The sequence below is a fragment of the Podarcis raffonei genome, chromosome 4 (genome assembly GCF_027172205.1).
Source record: "Podarcis raffonei isolate rPodRaf1 chromosome 4, rPodRaf1.pri, whole genome shotgun sequence".
Taxonomy (NCBI): domain Eukaryota; kingdom Metazoa; phylum Chordata; class Lepidosauria; order Squamata; family Lacertidae; genus Podarcis; species Podarcis raffonei.
The window spans coordinates 74,376,281-74,394,900 of NC_070605.1; the positions used below are offsets into that span (position 1 = coordinate 74,376,281).

The 18,620-nt window shown below is 41.7% G+C and overlaps 1 protein-coding gene across 1 annotated transcript in view; it reads right to left on the minus strand.

Moving 5' to 3' along the window:
- The window catches only part of GABRG3 (gamma-aminobutyric acid type A receptor subunit gamma3), a 296,269-nt gene that overhangs the window by 133,149 nt on the left and 144,500 nt on the right, over positions 1–18,620 (minus strand). The gene's annotated exons all lie outside the window — the stretch shown is intronic.

Below are 18,620 nucleotides of genomic sequence, written 5' to 3' on the forward strand. Positions count from 1 at the left end.
CATTTCATAACTTTTGTGATCACTGCCACCAGTAGTAGATTCTACCATTCCACCATTTGATGGGCACATTGGGGTGTTTCCTCCTAGTGACACTTCTCCAATGAAAGCAGAGCTCTTATGCTTGCAGAATTAGGCAGGGCTGGGTGGAAGGACATTTCTGACCCATCCAAACCTACTCCACCACAACAGTTTGGGGAGGGGGGTGGATGGCTCAGCCCACCCTGAAAATGAAGACAGAGATTCCAGAGGCACCCAAAGACTTTTTTTGGGGTGTGTGTGTGTTTCAGTTCACTAATTTAAGCAACTGAAACCTGGTCATGACAGCTACACCATGCAAATAACCATTTATGCTTGATGGTTGACACATTTCCCCAAATGAGTCTATGCAACAGATTTATGAGAACTGTTCACAATCTGATGGTTTAGTACCTTCATCTGGTTTAAGCTTTATGGTTGCTTGAAAACTAATAAACATCCTGAAAGTGTTTGCTGGAGTGCAATTCACCAAGATCATCTCCCATGTGAATCCTATTTCAATAATTGAATTGGCACAGATGCTCTCTTCCATTATGGTTCTTCCATCGACATCTCTTAAAACTTCAAAGTCATGCACTGCATCACCCAATAGTCAGGAACACTAGTCTCTTTAACATATACCGATGCTTATTGCCACGCAGTTGTTGTTAGTATGTCATTTCCTCTACTACCTATGGGCTAACTGCAAGTTACAAACAAGACAAGACAGAGGTGCTCTTGGTCAGTCAGAAGGCAGATAAGGGAATTGGGATTGTGCCTGTGATGGATGGGGTAACACTCCTGCTGAAGGCATAGGTTCACAGTTTGGGTGTGCTCCTTCACTCAGCCCTGAGCACGGATGCCTGAGCATGGCCAGGTGTGCATTTGCACTGTTAAAGCTAGTGCACCAGCTAGTGCCGGTTCCTTGAGATGTCTGATTTGGCCACAGTGACATGCACCTTAGTTACATCCTGTTTGGATTACTGTAGAGAGAAGAGAGTTTTGGATTTGATATCCCGCCTTTCACTCCCTTTAAGGAGTCTCAAAGTGGCTAACATTCTCCTTTCCCTTCCTCCCCCACAACAAACACTCTGTGAGGTGAGTGGGGCTGAGAGACTTCAAAGAAGTGTGACTGGCCCAAGGTCACCCAGCAGCTGCATGTGGAGGAGCGGGGAAGCGAACCTGGTTCCCCAAATTACGAGACTACCGCTCTTAACCACTACACCACACTGGCTCTGTAACATGCTTTACGTGGGTCTGCCTTTGAAAAGTGCTTAGAAATTCAGGTGGCTCAGATTGCTGCAGCCAGATTGTTGACTGGGGCTGGTTTTAGGGAGCACACAACTCCCTTGTTGTAACAATTCCACTTGGCCATCAGTCTGCTTCTGGGCAGAATTCAAAGTGCTGGTTATGACTTATAAAGCCCTCTGGGGGTTAGGTCCAAGTTATGTGAAATACTGTATTTCCTCCTACAAGCCTGCCCAGGTTCTGAGACTTTGTCCTGGCAGCAACAATATTCCCTGCTTCTTCTATTTCTGGTCGTGTGGCTGATGTCAGCCCAGTGCCAAAAAGGACTTCTGAAGAGTAGTTTTGAATCTAAATAGATTCCTTTTAGCCATATTGGAATTGTAAACATATGGACACTGTGGTGTAGCATATTGTTATATTTTAATATTCTAATAGGAAAACAATCAATATATGGAACAAATGACATGCAAATGAATTGGAACAGCAGCAAGGATTGCTCATTTGGAGGTCTAGATGAAGTAACATTTTAAACAAAACAGTGCGCATAATTTAGTTCCTTGATGAAATGCAAAATGTGTGACACTTTATCAGTACGATTATGGCTCTGTGAAATTATTATTTTTACCATTCATTTTATTGTCAGCATTACTTTCTGGCTGAAATGGTTTGTTGGAGCATTAGTAAACACAGCACTTATTCTATCTAGATTTCCAGCAAAGGCAACCATGCAACTGCTGGGAAGATCATTGAAAAATATAAAATAATTAACGTGCAAATGCTTTATGTTATTCACAAATCCATATGTATCAGAGATAAAATACTGTATTGCTTATTTCAACAGAAAAGTGAGTCCTGTGTGATTTCACACTTGACTGTTATTTTAAAGTGGGTATTTGTTAGGGCTGTGCATCTATTCTGTGTGTACAGAGATGATGGGAATTGTAGTCTCAAAACATCTGGAGGGCCGAGTTTGAGGGAGCCTGGGTTAGCCAGATTGATTTGTATGCTGTTGGGGGATTCTTGTTGTTGTCTTGTTGGGCTGTGTATGTGGTTAACAAGGTATGTTGAGGCAGATCGAGGTGTCCCTAACCTTCTGAGCTCTGTTCCCTCACTTTTTCTTAAAAGTATATCTGAAGGAGCGTCTCCGCCCCCATCGTTCTACCCGGACACTGAGGTCCAGCACCGAGGGCCTTCTGGTGGTTCCCTCACTGCGAGAAGCCAAGTTACAGGGAACCAGGCAGAGGGCCTTCTCAGTAGTGGCACCTTCCCTGTGGAACGCCCTCCCACCAGCTGTCAAAGTGAACAACAACTACCAGACTTTTACAAGACATCTGAAGGCAGCCCTGTTTAGGGAAGCTTTTAATGTTTGATGTATCACAGTATTTTAATATTTTTTTTGGAAGCTGCCCAGAGTGGCTGGGGAAGCCCAGCCAGATGGGTGGGGTATAAACAATAAATTATTATTATTATTATTATTATTATTATTATTATTATTATTATTAAAAGTTGAGTGTATGGTTGCTTTTAATCCCTTTTGGGTTTTTGAGAAACAAAACCCAGATGACTGGGGCAATGCCCAGTGCTTGAGATGGGAGGAGTGAAGACGAGAGGGGAGGGAGTAGAGAACCTTTCATTTTACAGACAGGTCTAACTTTTAATCACAGTAAAAAAAACAAAAAACATTCCAGTGTGCACCAATCACATGGATTTGGGGGAGAAGGAATAAGCAGAGTTGTTTTTCACATGGGTTGTCATTCTCCTCTGAGTTTTGGCTGTGAGTGTAAGGCATAAGTAGTAGAGATAGACTGTTAGGGTGGCCTGCCTCTTTCTCAACTGTCCTTTTCCCTAACAAACAACTAAAAACTGTGTTGTTCTCTCTTTTCTCTTTTTGCAAATTCCATCTAATTATGTGAATAAGGGGGGAAAGTTATAGCCATTTTAAAATTCCCCATTATATTCAATGGGAAAGCTTCAGGTTTAACTGGTCAAATTTGGAATTGAATAACAAAATGAATTGGAACAAGGCAGAGTGGATCCTAAACAGAATGGGCTGCTTCCAAACATTCCAGATGTTGTCAGAAGGCAAACACTGTTGTCATTACACATCCATAGTATTTGTGATGCATTTCTGGTGGATGGCCAAATGGGTGGGCTTTCTTAGCAGCCCTTCGGTACTCCAATCCTAAGGAAGGCATGGCCATAACTACCCTAAGAAATGGCAGGATATGAGGCTGAAGGGCAGGATATGAAAATCTTGAATAAACAAGCAAACAAAACAAATTAAAAAGGCAGAAAACAGTACAACAAAGGTCTGATAAATGCTGTGAGCTGAGTACTCTGTGAAGAACTGCTTGCTCATCTGAAATTTCCGGAGGCTCAGCATGATGGATCTCCTGGTATCCAATCAGTTTTATTGTTTGCTTTACCAATGCTAATTTGAAGCCATGGCATTTTCTCAACCCCTAAGCCAGATGCAAGAACTCTTCATTAAAGTTGCCTGACATCCACATTTGCAAAGAAAACACGTCTCAATGAAGTTGTGTTGGCATATTATAGGTTGTACATTTTATATGAAATTGAAATAGGGTAGATTCACATAGAACTTAAATTGCAGCATGAGGTGAAATGTTACATGAAATTATTTATCAGTGTTCAGGGTACTTATTTCTATATGAGTTTCACGGCTTAAACCTGCAATATGAGCACAGACAATCTGCACTATAATGCACATATTATGGCATATTATAGCTGCTTCTAAGATCTATTAGTAGCAACTACAGAAAGCCATGCATGGATTAATAAATCAAGTCTTCATAGAATATTTGCTCCTTTGTAAGAGTGCATCTTATTTATTATTAGTGACAATAATAATGTAGCATATAATTTTGTCCTTCCCTCCTCAAGAGTATAACCTATTTTACCCAAAGGTAGAAGCTACAGCTGAACTCCATTTCTGTGCCGTACTCTCAAGCTATTTATAGCTACAACAAGGAATCTATGAGCTTTCTGTCTCTATAGAAACTATTGAAAACAGAGTCTTTTTATTCTCTTTCTTCAATTGAAGCAACCAAGATTGCTTTGATTTCCTTGTTTTTGTGATACTCTGTAGAAGTGGATAAGTTGGGCAGACAGGTGACTTCTCTCCATGGGGGTTGGGGGTTGGAACCTTGATAAAATTTAGCATATACTAGATTATTGTATAATCCCATTTTTATGGAAATTACCCGCTCTGGGATCCCACAGCTAATGGTCTCCTTGCTGGCCTAAATAGGACTAATTTAGCCAGCTAGCCCTGGTGATCATATAATGTTTATTGGATGGATTTCCCCCCTAAATTGATTTTTGAGTTCTGAATTTATTGTCATTCATGTTTTATACTGTATTTTATGCTGTTTTTTGTTGCATCAATTAAGTGTTTTAAATTTGTTGTTAGCCGCCCTGAGCCCGGTTTTCTGAACCGGGAAGGGCGGGGTATAAATAATTTATTATTATTATTATATTGGTACCTCGGGTTAAGTACTTAATTCATTCTGGAGGTCCATTCTTAACCTGAAACTGTTCTTAACCTGAAGCACAACTTTAGCTAATGGGGCCTTCTGCTGCTGCTGGAGCACGATTTCTGTTCTCATCCTGAAGCAAAGTTCTTAATCCGAGGTACTATTTCTGGGTTAGCAGAGTCTGTAACCTGAAGCATATGTAACCTGAAGCGTATGTAACCTGAGGTACCACTGTATTATTATTGGAATGACTGCCAGGAAGGGGTGGTAGCACATAACTGGCCTCCCAGCATCAGTTTCACTGCTGCTTGCTGAAGGTAAGGGTGTTGTTGAAGTGGTGGGGAGGTTAGCATTGTATGGGCACCCTTGTGAGAGCACTGGATTGGTTTCATGTTCAACATCCCCATCGCCTCTCCCTTCCTACTTTCCCTTCTGGTAAGTGGCAGCAACAGTCTTGCCAGAAGTCCAGGTGCATGTTGTTCTCCCTCCTCACAAGCCATTCCTAGTTCAACCTCCATGAAGCGCTGCCTTTGATCCAACAGTGTAGTTGTGTGAGCAGAATTGCACTCACTCACACAAATGACTCTCCCTTCCTGCTGCAGTCCTCCACAGTGCCCATCACACTGCTCTGGAAGATTTTCAGCCCCCAGGAGTGAATTACCAATAAGGAAATAGTCCATCTTCACTGAATATGAATTTGGAAGAAAACTTGGGATATTATGCCTGCCAAAAGACTATCAGGACCAAACTGGGCCCAATGTCGGCTGTGAATGGCTGTGATGCTGGATTGGGATCCCAAGCTAGCCCCTAACCCACCCTCAAAATACCCCATTTTGGGTCTTTCATTTGGGCTCCACAAGTTGGGATCTCACCACTGTTCTTCCCACCTACTCATACCCTCAGTGGCTGGTGAGAGGCCAGCTCAACCTTGAATAAGGGGGCTTGGGATTAATGTTCCTCTCTGAAAAATGGTAGAAAGAAGGCTTGTTGGTGTTATACAGCCACTGTAGTGTACAGCGTATGAAATTTCATTTGTAATACCTTTCTGAATACCATCTAAGCACATTTTGTCTCCAAAGCATTAGAAAAGTTCCATATAGACAGGGAAATGTTGGTGGGAGAAATTGCATTCAACATTTCAGCATGCGTAGTGAATGCTCTGTGTGAATCAGAGCCATTAATAAAGTTTATATAGCATTATCCCTGAAGGATTTAGCTAGCAATACTGGTCCAGAAAAATAAAAATGAGACAAGAAAACAGAATTATCAATCACATACTTTGGCTCCAAACTCCAACTCTTTTCAGAATACACAACTATACTATGAGAATCTTCACTTGATATGCAGGGGAAATCTGAACCATGCTAGACACTTTCCTGAATGGCATAACCAGACACTGACTGTAATAATGCATAATTGTTCCTCAGAACAATTTATTGAATGAATGGGACTGATTGGGAGCCAGCTCTATTCCAGTAACTGAAACAATGGAACTGACTTCATAATCAACACACACTCTTTTCTTTCCATTTTTAAATGCTTTTCGGAGGCAGGAATTCCGAAAAAGACACTTGGGTAGTGCTTTGCCGTCACGTCTAAAAGATTAAGTCCGATTGGCGAGCCTTGAGTTGGGTGGGAAATTACGTCCCTCCAATTTACTGTGATGTTCTCAAGTAAAATTCACATTCAGCTCATTTAGTGCCACAGACAGATTGAATCAAGTTGACTTTCACCTACTACGCCAAAACACTTATCCCTCATGTCCTCATGTCCTCATGCCAGTGTGGTGTAGTGGTTAGGAGCGGTAGTCTCGTAATCTGGGGAACCGGGTTCGATTCCCTGCTCCTCCACATGCAGCTGCTGGGTGACCTTGGGCTAGTCACACTTCTCTGAAGTCTCTCAGCCCCACTCACTTCACAGAGTGTTTGTTGTGGGGGAAGAAGGGAAAGGACAATGTTAGCCACTTTGAGACTCCTTCGGGTAGTGATAAAGTGGGATATCAAATCCAAACTCTTCTTCTTCTTCTTCTTCGTCTCACTTTCACAAGCATTTCATAAGGCAGTAGCTCAGCAGCACAGTAGCTCAGATGCCACCAGCTTGGTGCTTTGAACTATAAGCTCCATCATTTCTGTGCCACAACTTCCCCTTTCCTAAGAGCTCCAAAAAGAAGAAAGCCCAGATCTTTGGAAAAAGTACTCTTTGGAAAAGTTGAGGTTTGTTGTTTGGGGCACTAAATCACCAAGGCAACAAGCCCAGAGAAACATCCTTTGCAAATCCCATCTCGCTTATCAATGTTTACATTTACACCAAATTGCACCATTTAGTACAGGAAATAATTGAAATATGGGAGGGTTTTTAAAAAAAGAAATACATTTCTTTAGATTTGATCACAGGTTTTTTTAAAAAAATAGATTGCAGAAATAAGTTACGACATCAAGGGAGCCAGAATAATTGGTGTGCAATTTTGTTTCATATTAGTCAACGTTGTAAAGGGTAGTGGAGAAACAGGAATAAATAATGGGCTTCTGAGTCATATGGGTTTTTTGAATTCATATCTTTATCTTGTAGACGAAAATGTACATATTGGTATAGGACAGAATGTCCGATTTTGAAAGTTAGATGGCAGATGGTTCTTACACATGTCTCTGCAGACCTATTCCAAAAAGCACCTAAGGATCACAGCATGCATTTTACAATTACTTGCCTCAGGCATTAAAAAAGAAAGATAGATATTTGCATATATAATATATGGCAAGGAGTACTCAGAAACCAAATAAAAATTTTAATGCTCGAATCTGTGTAAGAGCAAAACAGCCCCCAAAAATTAAGAGGTTGGAAAACTAGCCCATTTCTCATAGCCAATTTGATGTTGTTTCAGTAACTATGGATGGGCAAATCTTCATTTTCTCTCATTTTTCCTGGGTTCTTCACTTTTATATATCGATTTGTGATAAAAACCTAATTTAAGTCTTTATGAAAAATCATCCGCATGTTTGTGTGAATTTCTCCTAATACATATATACATTTTGGCCTAATATGCACATTTTCAAAGCAATTTCCCCTAATATAATGCACTGTATTGTCACCAATGTGTGAATTTTTGTGCATACTTTGTTCCAGCATACATGCATTTCAGTACATATTATTTAGCTGGAGAGCTTTGCTACAAAATTTGAAGACGTGGGGATTTTGAACGGTGGCTGTGTTTCAGTTCTCGTATAGTTTCTGAAAGTGAGAATTAGGTAGGTTCAGCTTTAAATGGAAACGAAATCTAATCTCCCCTGCTCCATCCCTAATGGCAATTTTTATGTCCACTCCTTGAATAAAGGTTGCTAAGATTTTGCTGAAACGTCATGAATGACCAGTTCTGACCAGAGTCAGAAATAAAGAGCCTAATTCTCTCTAGAAGTATTTGTAGTCTGAGTTTATCCTGCCCACTGGCATTTAGAGCACGTAATATCCCATAATTTCCATTTCCACAGTGCTAATGATGGAAGCTGAGTCATTCCCCATTCCTCTGCCCATATAACATGTACTGTTATTATTATTTTAAAAATATTTTTATTGATTTTTCCATGTATACTTCTTCTAATGATATATCTTTAACAATTTTTCATATTGCCCACCCTCCTCCCCTGGACTTCCCTCATACTCCCGTTTTGTTTTATTTCCATATTGTTCATCCTGCGTATTGTTTCCCCAAATTTTCCCCAATACATTTAGTCTTTGTTTTGTTGTATACAGTTGTGATTGTTTACTCAAACCCTGCCAATGAGTCCATTTCTTTATGTTGCCTCCATATATGTTGTAAATGGTTCCCATTCTCTTTTAAACTCCTTGTTGTCCTTTTCATGTAGTTTATCTGTTAGTTTTGCCAGTTCTGCATATTCCATAAGTTTCGTTTGTACTGTTATTAACATATGGGCCTGGAACGTTCTGCAAAGCAAACCACGTGTTTGACCCTAGATTTATACAGCGGTACCTCGGGTTAAGTACTTAATTCATTCTGGAGGTCCGTTCTTAACCTGAAACTGTTCTTAACCTGAAGCACCACTTTAGCTAATGGGGCCTCCTGCTGCCGCCGCGCCATCGGAGCATGATTTCTGTTCTCATCCTGAAGCAAAGTTCTTAACCTGAAGCACTATTTCTGGGTTAGCAGAGTCTGTAACCTGAAGCATATGTAACCTAAAGAGTATGTAACCTGAGGTACCACTGTAGAAGCAGGGCAAGAAGCAGGAACAATTTAACAGATTTTTAAAAAAATAAAAATAAAAATTTTGAGAACTATCCCTGACATTATATATCTATAATAGGCATGGATTTCTGAGACACTTGACTGTAACTGAAGGACAAGTTGATGTTTGAACTTGGCAGAAAAGTATTGCCATTTAACAGTAAAACGAGTATGCCCCTATGACTTTTTTTTTTAGATTTAGGAACAAAAGGGATATACAGTATAGGGAAAGAGGAAATTCTTTTTTAAAATGGGCTCTCCTCTTTGCTGCACGTGATTTTACATACCAGGTCATAATGAGAAGCATTGGCCTACCTCTCACAATGCAGCATACATCCCTTCTCGTATGCGATGCAATTTTCAAGGCAATTACCTACTTCCAGCTTCCAGCCTGCCCTCAGAAAGATATTCCCACTTAAGGATAACCGACTTTTATAGATAATTGGCAGTGCTCTTCGTGGATTCATTGCTGAGACCAAAGTAAAGATAGCAGTCTTTATTACAAATGGGTCGACATCAGTGGGTTCAGTGGAAGCACTCCTTTAAAATGGAAGATTGGGGGGTGGGACTCAACAAAAAAGAACCCTAAAGAAAATGGGTATGGAAAATGAACTGGATAGAAAAAGGAAAAACTCATTTGGTGCCAGGATGTGTGTGATTGTATATCAGTGGTGGCGAAGCCCCAGTTCAGGAGCCTGATTTCTCTCCCCCCCCCCACTCAACAAGGCAATTTTTCTGAGCCTCCAAGACCGTACTAATTTGGGTGGCAGCAGCAGGAAAGATAAAGTAGATTCAAGGCTGTATCCAATGTAGTGCTATATGAGTGTTACATTATCACCAGAATTTCTCCTTGTGCAATGGAACATTCTCTCCCTCACCATCCCCCTCACGCCCCCTAAGGATGTTCTAGGCATTTCCCCTAACCCTCTGGAGAGGTTTTGGGACGGCCATGGCTGAACATGGGGGAAGGAGAGAGGAGAAAGTCCCATTACACAAGCAGAAATTATTGTACTGATGCTTGCATTCTTTGAATGCTGCCCAGCACTGGGGTCAACAGAGCCTAGTGCTCTGATGGGGATGAAAATTAATCCCTCCCGGAAATGATGCACCATTGGTATCTAACACTGAGTAAAACTGCGAAAATGTATAGAGCTAGTTCAAATCTGTGTTGGAAATGTAAAGGGAAAGAGGGTACCTTCTACCATATACGGAGTGGTAAAAGACAGCATCTTAAAAAGCAGAGACATCACCTTGCCAACAAAGGTCCGTATAGTTAAAGCTATGGTTTTCCCAGTAGTGATGTATGGAAGTGAGAGCTGGACCATAAAGAAGGCTGATCGCTGAAGAATTGATGCTTTTGAATTATGGTGCTGGAGGAGACTCTTGAGAGTCCCATGGACTGCAAGAAGATCAAACCTCTCCATTCTGAAGGAAATCAGCCCTGAGTGCTCACTGGAAGGACAGATCCTGAAGCTGAGGCTCCAGTACTTTGGCCACCTCATGAGAAGAGAAGACTCCCTGGAAAAGACCCTGATGTTGGGAAAGATGGAGGGCACAAGGAGAAGGGGACGACAGAGGACGAGATGGTTGGATAGTGTTTTCGAAGCTACCAGCATGAGTCTGACCAAACTGCGGGAGGCAGTGGAAGACAGGAGTGCCTGGCGTGCTCTGGTCCATGGGGTCACGAAGAGTCGAACATGACTAAACGACTAAACAACAACACAAAAGGTTTCTGGGAAATGATATATAATGAGTTAAAGAAAATGTTTAAGAAAACTTTTGTTTAAAAACCAGAAGATTTTCTGTTTGGTATAATAGGTGAAGAGATACCAAAAGAAGATAAAATACTTTTCATGTACGCAATGACGGCAGCGAGAATGCTTCTAGCCCAGAGATGGATGGAGGGAGAAATGCCGACCAGAGAAGAATGACAGACTAAGTTAATGGAGTATGCAGAGATGGCGAGACTGACGGGAAATATCAGAAACCAGGAAGATCAAGTATTTTTAAAAGACTGGAATAAATTGTTAATATCCTTAAAAGACTACTGTAAACAATTAAAATCATTAGCAGGGATACAATGACACTTGTAATGTGAAATAGCCCTGCACTGCAGGGGGTTGGACTAGATGACCCTCCAGGTCCCTTCCAACTCTACAATTTTATGACTCCATAACTTAATGGAACTGGTACAATGCAGATGGGAAAATAAAAGGTAATCAATTGCATATTTCTTGCAGGCTGAAAGCAATAACAACCAATCATATTCGCTAGCTTGATTTCTGTTTCAGACATGGGACAAATAAGTGGAGACCTAGTCCATTCTCCTTTCTGCTATTGTCAGAATTCTACCCTAAAACTGATTGGAACACTTGTTTTCAAAATGTGTATGGATAGTCATTTGCAAATATTCTTAGTTTTACAATTTGAGCACCAAGTCTGGACCTTTTAGGAGTCCTGTTTAGTGCAAAATTCGAACACATGCATTTTTCCTGTGTGTGCATCCTGGATGATATTACGCCTCAATTTTAACATTGCATAAAACCTAGCATACAACGATCTCATTCTGTTTAAAATCTTGCTGCAAAATAACAAAGGGAATGGAAGTGGGAGCTATATTCCTGCTGACTTTTAATGGCATCGTCTGGCAGGTTTGCAAATGATAGAACAGCATGAAGGCACCTGATTTCCATTGAAAACTGGCTCTTTCCAATCTGAAAGAAGCAGAGTGCTAGCCAAGTGCAAGTTAGAGTCCCTCATTAAAGTACCAACCCAGAACCAAGTGCTCAGCCAATGCTGCAACTCGATGTGTTTGCGTTACACTTAGATATTCAGCTTTGAGGTGGAGTACTTTTTATTCTTTGAACCGAAGTAATATTTAATAGGCAGAGAAGTGGCCCCCATCAGTTGCTAGATTCGAAACCATTTTTATCATTTGCAAGACTAGCTACATCTTTGCTAGCTTGGGCCCACTGTGCATGCAATAATGTCAATGAATAATATATTGCACATGAATCCCTTGGGGTGGGGATGACGGGGAGACAAAATAAATAAAGAGACATATTTCATAATGATAAAAGCTTTTAAAGGGGGGGGGAGTTGTGAACTTGCACAGAAAGCAACACGTTGGAAATGCCAAGGAGCCCATTTAGAATGGGAGCGTGTGCTCGTCACCTCTCCCTCTCTCGCCATATAATACGGCTTCCTGCAGAACCTTATTAAGCAAATCAGTATGAATCTTGAAATGACTTTGTGAGTGAAAGGGCAAATAAAAGCAGTTGGAGGAGAACATCCTCCATGTTGTTGTTGTTGTTGTTGTTTAGTCGTTTAGTCGTGTCCGACTCTTCGTGACCCCATGGACCAGAGCACGCCAGGCACCTCTGTCCTCCACTACCTCCCGCAGTTTGGTCAGACTCATGTTTGTGGCTTCGAGAACACTATCCAACCATCTCATCCTCTGTCGCCCCCTTCTCCTTGTGCCCTCCATCTTTCCCAGCATCAGTGTCTTCTCCAGGGAGTCTTCTCTTCTCATGAGGTGGCCAAAGTACTGGAGCCTCAGCTTCACGATCTGTCCTTCCAGTGAGCACTCAGGGCTGATTTCATTAAGAATGGATGCGTTTGATCTTCTTGCAGTCCATGGGACTCTCAAGAGTCTTCTCCAGCACCATAATTCAAAAGCATCAATTCTTCGGCGATCAGCCTTCTTTATGGTCCAGCTCTCACTTCCACACATCACTACTGGGAAAACCATGGCTTTAACTATACGGACCTTTGTTGGCAAGGTGACGTCTCTACTTCTCAAGATGCTGTCTAGGCCTGTCATTGCCCTTCTCCCAAGAAGCAGGCGTCTTTTAATTTCGTGGCTGCTGTCACCATCTGCAGTGATCATGGAGCCCAAGAAAGTAAAATCTCTCACTGCCTCCATTTCTTCCCCTTCTATTTGCCAGGAGGTGATGGGACCAGTGGCCATGATCTTCGTTTTTTTGATGTTGAGCCTCAGACCATATTTTGCGCTCTCCTCTTTCACCCTCATTAAAAGGTTCTTTAATTCCTCCTCACTTTCTGCCATCAAGGTTGTGTCATCTGCATATCTGAGGTTGTTGATATTTCTTCCGGCAATCTTAATTCCAGCTTGGGATTCATCCAGCCCAGCCTTTCGCATGATGTATTCTGCGTATAAATTAAATAAGCAGGGAGACAAAATACAGCCTTGTCGTACGCCTTTCCCAATTTTGAACCAATCAGTTGTTCCATATCCAGTTCTAACTGTAGCTTCTTGTCCCACATAGAGATTTCTCAGGAGACAGATGAGGTGATCAGGCACTCCCATTTCTTTAAGAACTTGCCATAGTTTGCTGTGGTCAACACAGTCAAAGGCTTTTGCATAGTCAATGAAGCAGAAGTAGATGTCTTTCTGGAACTCTCTAGCTTTCTCCATAATCCAGCGCATGTTTGCAATTTGGTCTCTGGTTCCTCTGCCTCTTCTAAATCCAGCTTGCACTTCTGGGAGTTCTCGATCCACATACTGTTTGAGCCTTCCTTGTAGAATTTTAAGCATAACCTTGCTAGCGTGTGAAATGAGTGCAATTGTGCGGTAGTTGGAGCATTCTTTGGCACTGCCCTTCTTTGGGATTGGGATGTAGACTGATCTTCTCCAATCTTCTGGCCACTGCTGAGTTTTCCAAATTTGCTGGCATATTGAGTGTAGCACCTTAACAGCATCATCTTTTAAAATTTTAAATAGTTCAGCTGGAATACCATCACTTCCACTGGCCTTGTTATTTGCAGTGCTTTCTAAGGCCCATTTGACTTCACTTTCCAGGATGTCTGGCTCAAGGTCAGCAACCACACTACCTGGGGTGTACGAGACATCCATATCTTTCTGGTATAATTCCTCTGTGTATTCTTGCCACCTCTTCTTGATGTCTTCTGCTTCTGTTAGGTCCTTACCACTTTTGTCCTTTATTATGGTAATCTTTGTACGAAATGTTCCTTTCATATCTCCAATTTTCTTGAACAGATCTCTGGTTCTTCCTATTCTGTTGTTTTCCTCTATTTGTTTGCATTGCTCGTTTAAGAAGGCCTTCTTGTCTCTCCTTGCTATTCTTTGGAAATCTGCATTCAATTTCCTGTATCTTTCACTATCTCCCTCGCATTTTGCTTGCCTTCTCTCCTCCGCTATTTGTAAGGCCTCGTTGGACAGCCACTTTGCTTTCTTGCATTTCCTTTTCATTGGGATGGTTTTCGTTGCTGCCTCCTGTACAATGTTACGAGCCTCCATCCATAGTTCTTCAGGCACTCTGTCCACCAAATCTAAATCCTTAAACCTGTTCGTCACTTCCACTGTGTATTCATAAGGGATTTGACTTAGATTGTATCTTACCGGCCCAGTGGTTTTTCCTACTTTCTTCAGTTTAAGCTTGAATTTTGCTATAAGAAGCTGATGATCTGAGCCACAGTCAGCTCCAGGTCTTGTTTTTGCTGACTGTATAGAGCTTCTCCATCTTTGGCTGCAGAGAATATAATCAATCTGATTTCGATACTGGCCATCTGGTGATGTCCATGTGTAGAGTCGTCTCTTGTGTTGTTGGAAAAGCGTGTTTGTGATGACCAGCTTGTTCTCTTGACAGAACTCTATTAGCCTTTGCCCTGCTTCGTTTTGATCTCCAAGGCCAAACTTGCCAGTTGTTCCTTTTATCTCTTGATTCCCTACTTTAGCATTCCAATCCCCTATAATGAGAAGAACATCCTTCTTTGGTGTCACTTCTATAAGGTCTTGTAAGTCTTCATAGAATTGATCTATTTCAGTTTCTTCAGCACCAGTGGTTGGTGCATAAACTTGGATTACTGTGATGTTAAAAGGTCTGCCTTGGATTCGTATCGAGATCATTCTATCATTTTTGAGATTGCATCCCAGTACAGCTTTTGCCACTCTTTTGTTGACTATGAGGGCCACTCCATTTCTTTTACGGGTTTCTTGCCCACAGTAGTAGATGTGATGGTCATCCGCACTGAATTCGCCCATTCCCGTCCATTTTAGTTCACTGATGCCCAGGATGTCAATATTTATTCTTGCCATCTCATTTTTGACCACCTCCAACTTACCCAGGCTCATGGTTCTTACATTCCAGGTTCCTATGCAATATTTTTCTTTACAGCATTGGACTTTCCTTTCGCTTCCAGGCATATCCGCAACTGAGCGTCCTTTCGGCTTTGGCCCAGCCGCTTCATCAGCTCTGGATCTACTTGTACTTGCCCTCCGCTCTTCCCCAGTAGCATGTTGGACACCTTCCGACCTGAGGGGCTCATCTTCCAGCGTCATAACTTTTATATGCCTGTTGTCTTTGTCCATGGAGTTTTCTTGGCAAGGATACTGGAGTGGCTTGCCGGTTCCTCCTCCAGGTGGATCACGTTTGGTCAAAACTCTCCACTATGACCTGTTCATAAGCTGTCTCAATTAGCCCAAGAAAGGCCCTTGGGCGCGGAGGACACTGTTCTCTAGTTTGAATATATGTATTATTATTGAATTTATGATTAATAGGAAATAATAGGAAATAAAGAGTAATAAGGCAAAGAGGTTACAGGACTGGTAAAAATAATACGCTGTGATAGAGTTAAATAGACGTACATGTATCCTAAGGAGAGATATCATATGCTACTTTGCCATTCCAAAATTCCATAAATATGACCCATCTTCCAATAAATTTGTTATGATAATTGATATATGTTGCTTTCCTATTATATGTTTGTTTTATCAGCAAAACAGTCTTCCAGGTTTCTTCAGCTATTCTATCATTCATTGCCAAAGGATTTTTACTTTTCCAAAACTGAGCGACCCAGAGTTTTTCCTATAACTGTTGAAGATCAACATTTGGGGCCATGGACCGGAGATTCTCAAGTAAAGCAAATCCTGTCATTTCCTTTATTGTGTTCAGATTTATGGACTAAAATTGTTTGACTTTGCTCTAGCTCCAAGAGATATGTGTGAAATCTACTTTTGTTCTTTGATACCTCCAGCCGTACATGCACTGACTATAAATTTTGCTCAGTCTATGCAGAGTTAGATACCATTGAAATATGACCTTGAACAAAATTTCTTTTGAGATTTGCACTTAATAATGCTGATAGGACATTTTGAAACATCTGTTCCTAATTTGCTTGCAAGACTATTAAATTTAATTTTGAGAGATCTCGTTCCCATTTTCTCTCATATGATGGGTGTATCATCGTTTTCCTGACAAATACACCCATTGTTCGGATAGGGTATGATTCATATATCAAAATGAAACCAGACTCCACTTTAGGTGTTGCCTGGGGAGATGCTTCTTCTCGTGTTACAGAGTCCACCCTCTGACGTCCACCGTGCAGTTGATATGACATGAAACCCAGCACATGAAACCATGTCACATCAACTGCATGGTGGACGTCAGAGGGTGGCCTCTGTTACACAGGAGGAAGCATTTCATTTTGGTAAGAATAAGAATAAGAATAAGAATAAGAATAAGAATAAGAATAATTTATTATTTATACCCCACTCATCTGGATGGGTTTCCCCAGCCACTCTGGATGGCTTCCAGCAAAATATTAAAATACAGTAATTCATCAAATATTAAAAACTTCCCTAAACAGGGCTGCCTTTAGATGTCTTCTAAAAGTCAGATAGTTGTTTATTTCCTTGACATCTGATGGGAGGGCATTCCACAGGGTGGGCGCCACTACCAAGAAGGCCCTCTGCCTGATTCCCTGTAACCTCACTTCTCACAGTGAGGGAACCACCACAAGGCCCTTGGAGCTGGACCTCAGTGTCTGGGCAGAATGATGTGGGTGGAGACACTCATACCTTCAGGTATGAGTCCATGGTTCATTTACTGCATCGTCTGCAAAGGAGAGAGGCTCCTCCAAATTCTGAGGCAAGGCAAGTATGGGATTTACTTTTGAACTGTGGATGAAGTGAATAGCTGCATAATATACAGGCACTTTAAACGGGCCTTCTGGAGCATGCAAACCCTTTCCCCGTGTCTTGAGGATCCTCAGAACTGCAGGAGGCCCTTTCTCTCCAGAGACTCCTGCTGAAATTTGCCCTCAGATGGACTTTGGAGTTCTTGTCATCACAAGATCCCTTCTCAACTGAAATCCACCCCCAGCTGGTTTCACTTATATAGCATACCCCTAGCTCAGCTCCTTCTCAGCTTTCTGCTCATGCCTGAAGTGGCTCATGTCATCCCTCAGAATTCCTTTGTTTGTTTCTCCAACCTGCCCAAAGTCCCTTTGATGCTTGCTCAATTACTTCTGTTTCCCTGCCTCCTCAACTCTCTCCACATCAACCTTCCTTCCTTCCTTCCTTTCCACACACTCTCTTATCTCTGTTTATTCCTTCAGCGTCTTTGTTTGCCTACTCCTTTGCCTCTTGCCTCTGCCTGCTTTCTAGCTATCCGAGATTCTCTCTGGAAATGTTCAGCTTCACTTACACTCCCTTTTGACTGTGTCTCAAGTTCCCCTGCTCCCTTTTATTGCTTTGTTTCCCAAGGACCTTCTCTCCAGCTGCTGCTCTCCACATTCTGCTTTTACCTAGCGGCTGGCTGTGTGTGTGTGTGTGTGCCTTTTTCTGTTGTGTGACTCTGCCCTGCCTCCTTCAAGTAACAATAGTCCCCTCTTGTGACGTTTGCTTGCGATTTAACCAAGCATGTTAAGGTTGGCTCTTCAGGGCAAACCCATATTTTGGGGGTAGCATAACAACCCTTGGTAAAAACCATAATAATTATCATCCATCCCACTAACATTTGTAGACTTGACAATATGCCAGTCAGCAGGTTTCCATAGGTGGTGAACACTGAATGATCATACAGCTTCATGTACTAGCCTGATCAGGCATTTTCAAGTAATTAACAAGCAATTGCTTGCTGCTCACAAAGCTTATGCAACACACTTTTTACCTACGCATATGGGCCGCATACACATTTAAAGCACAATGATACCACTTTAAACAGTCATGGTTTTCCCCAAAGATGTCCAGGAGCTGAAGACCTTTATTCCCTGCATAGAACTACAATTCCCAGAGTGGTTTCGCAATCAATCCCTCTGGGAATTGTAGCTCAGTGAGGGGGGAAAGAATTTGATTTGATTTAATATTTGTATTCTGCTTTCCCAAGAACAAATGTTGAGCTCAAAGCTTCTCTCAAAAACCACAGTAGTAATAAAAAACAGCATTCTCTGGAGAGTTAGAACAATCAGCTCCATGCAGGGCAGCATTTGCTACATCACTCACCTCTGCATATGTTGGCCGTGGTTTCATAATCATGCTCTCCAACATCTGAGTAGCAAAGGTGATTGGCTTGCCAGACCCTTTCCATCAACCAATTATCATTTTGGGGGCAAGGAAGACTTTTTCAGCAGGAATCTCAATACCAAGACCACCACAAGCTACCATGATGCCAATATGGTATCATCAAACCTACCTACAACTACGACTATCTATGGTCTCAACAAACCTACCTTCACCTTTGTGGTCTTCTATCTTGAAAGTGATCTTGATGTGCTTTCCCTTTTCTCCCAGCACCTTCCTGAGAGCATGAATATCGGCTGCCTTTTGGATAAAAGAAGCAAACACCATGCTTATATCCTACTCC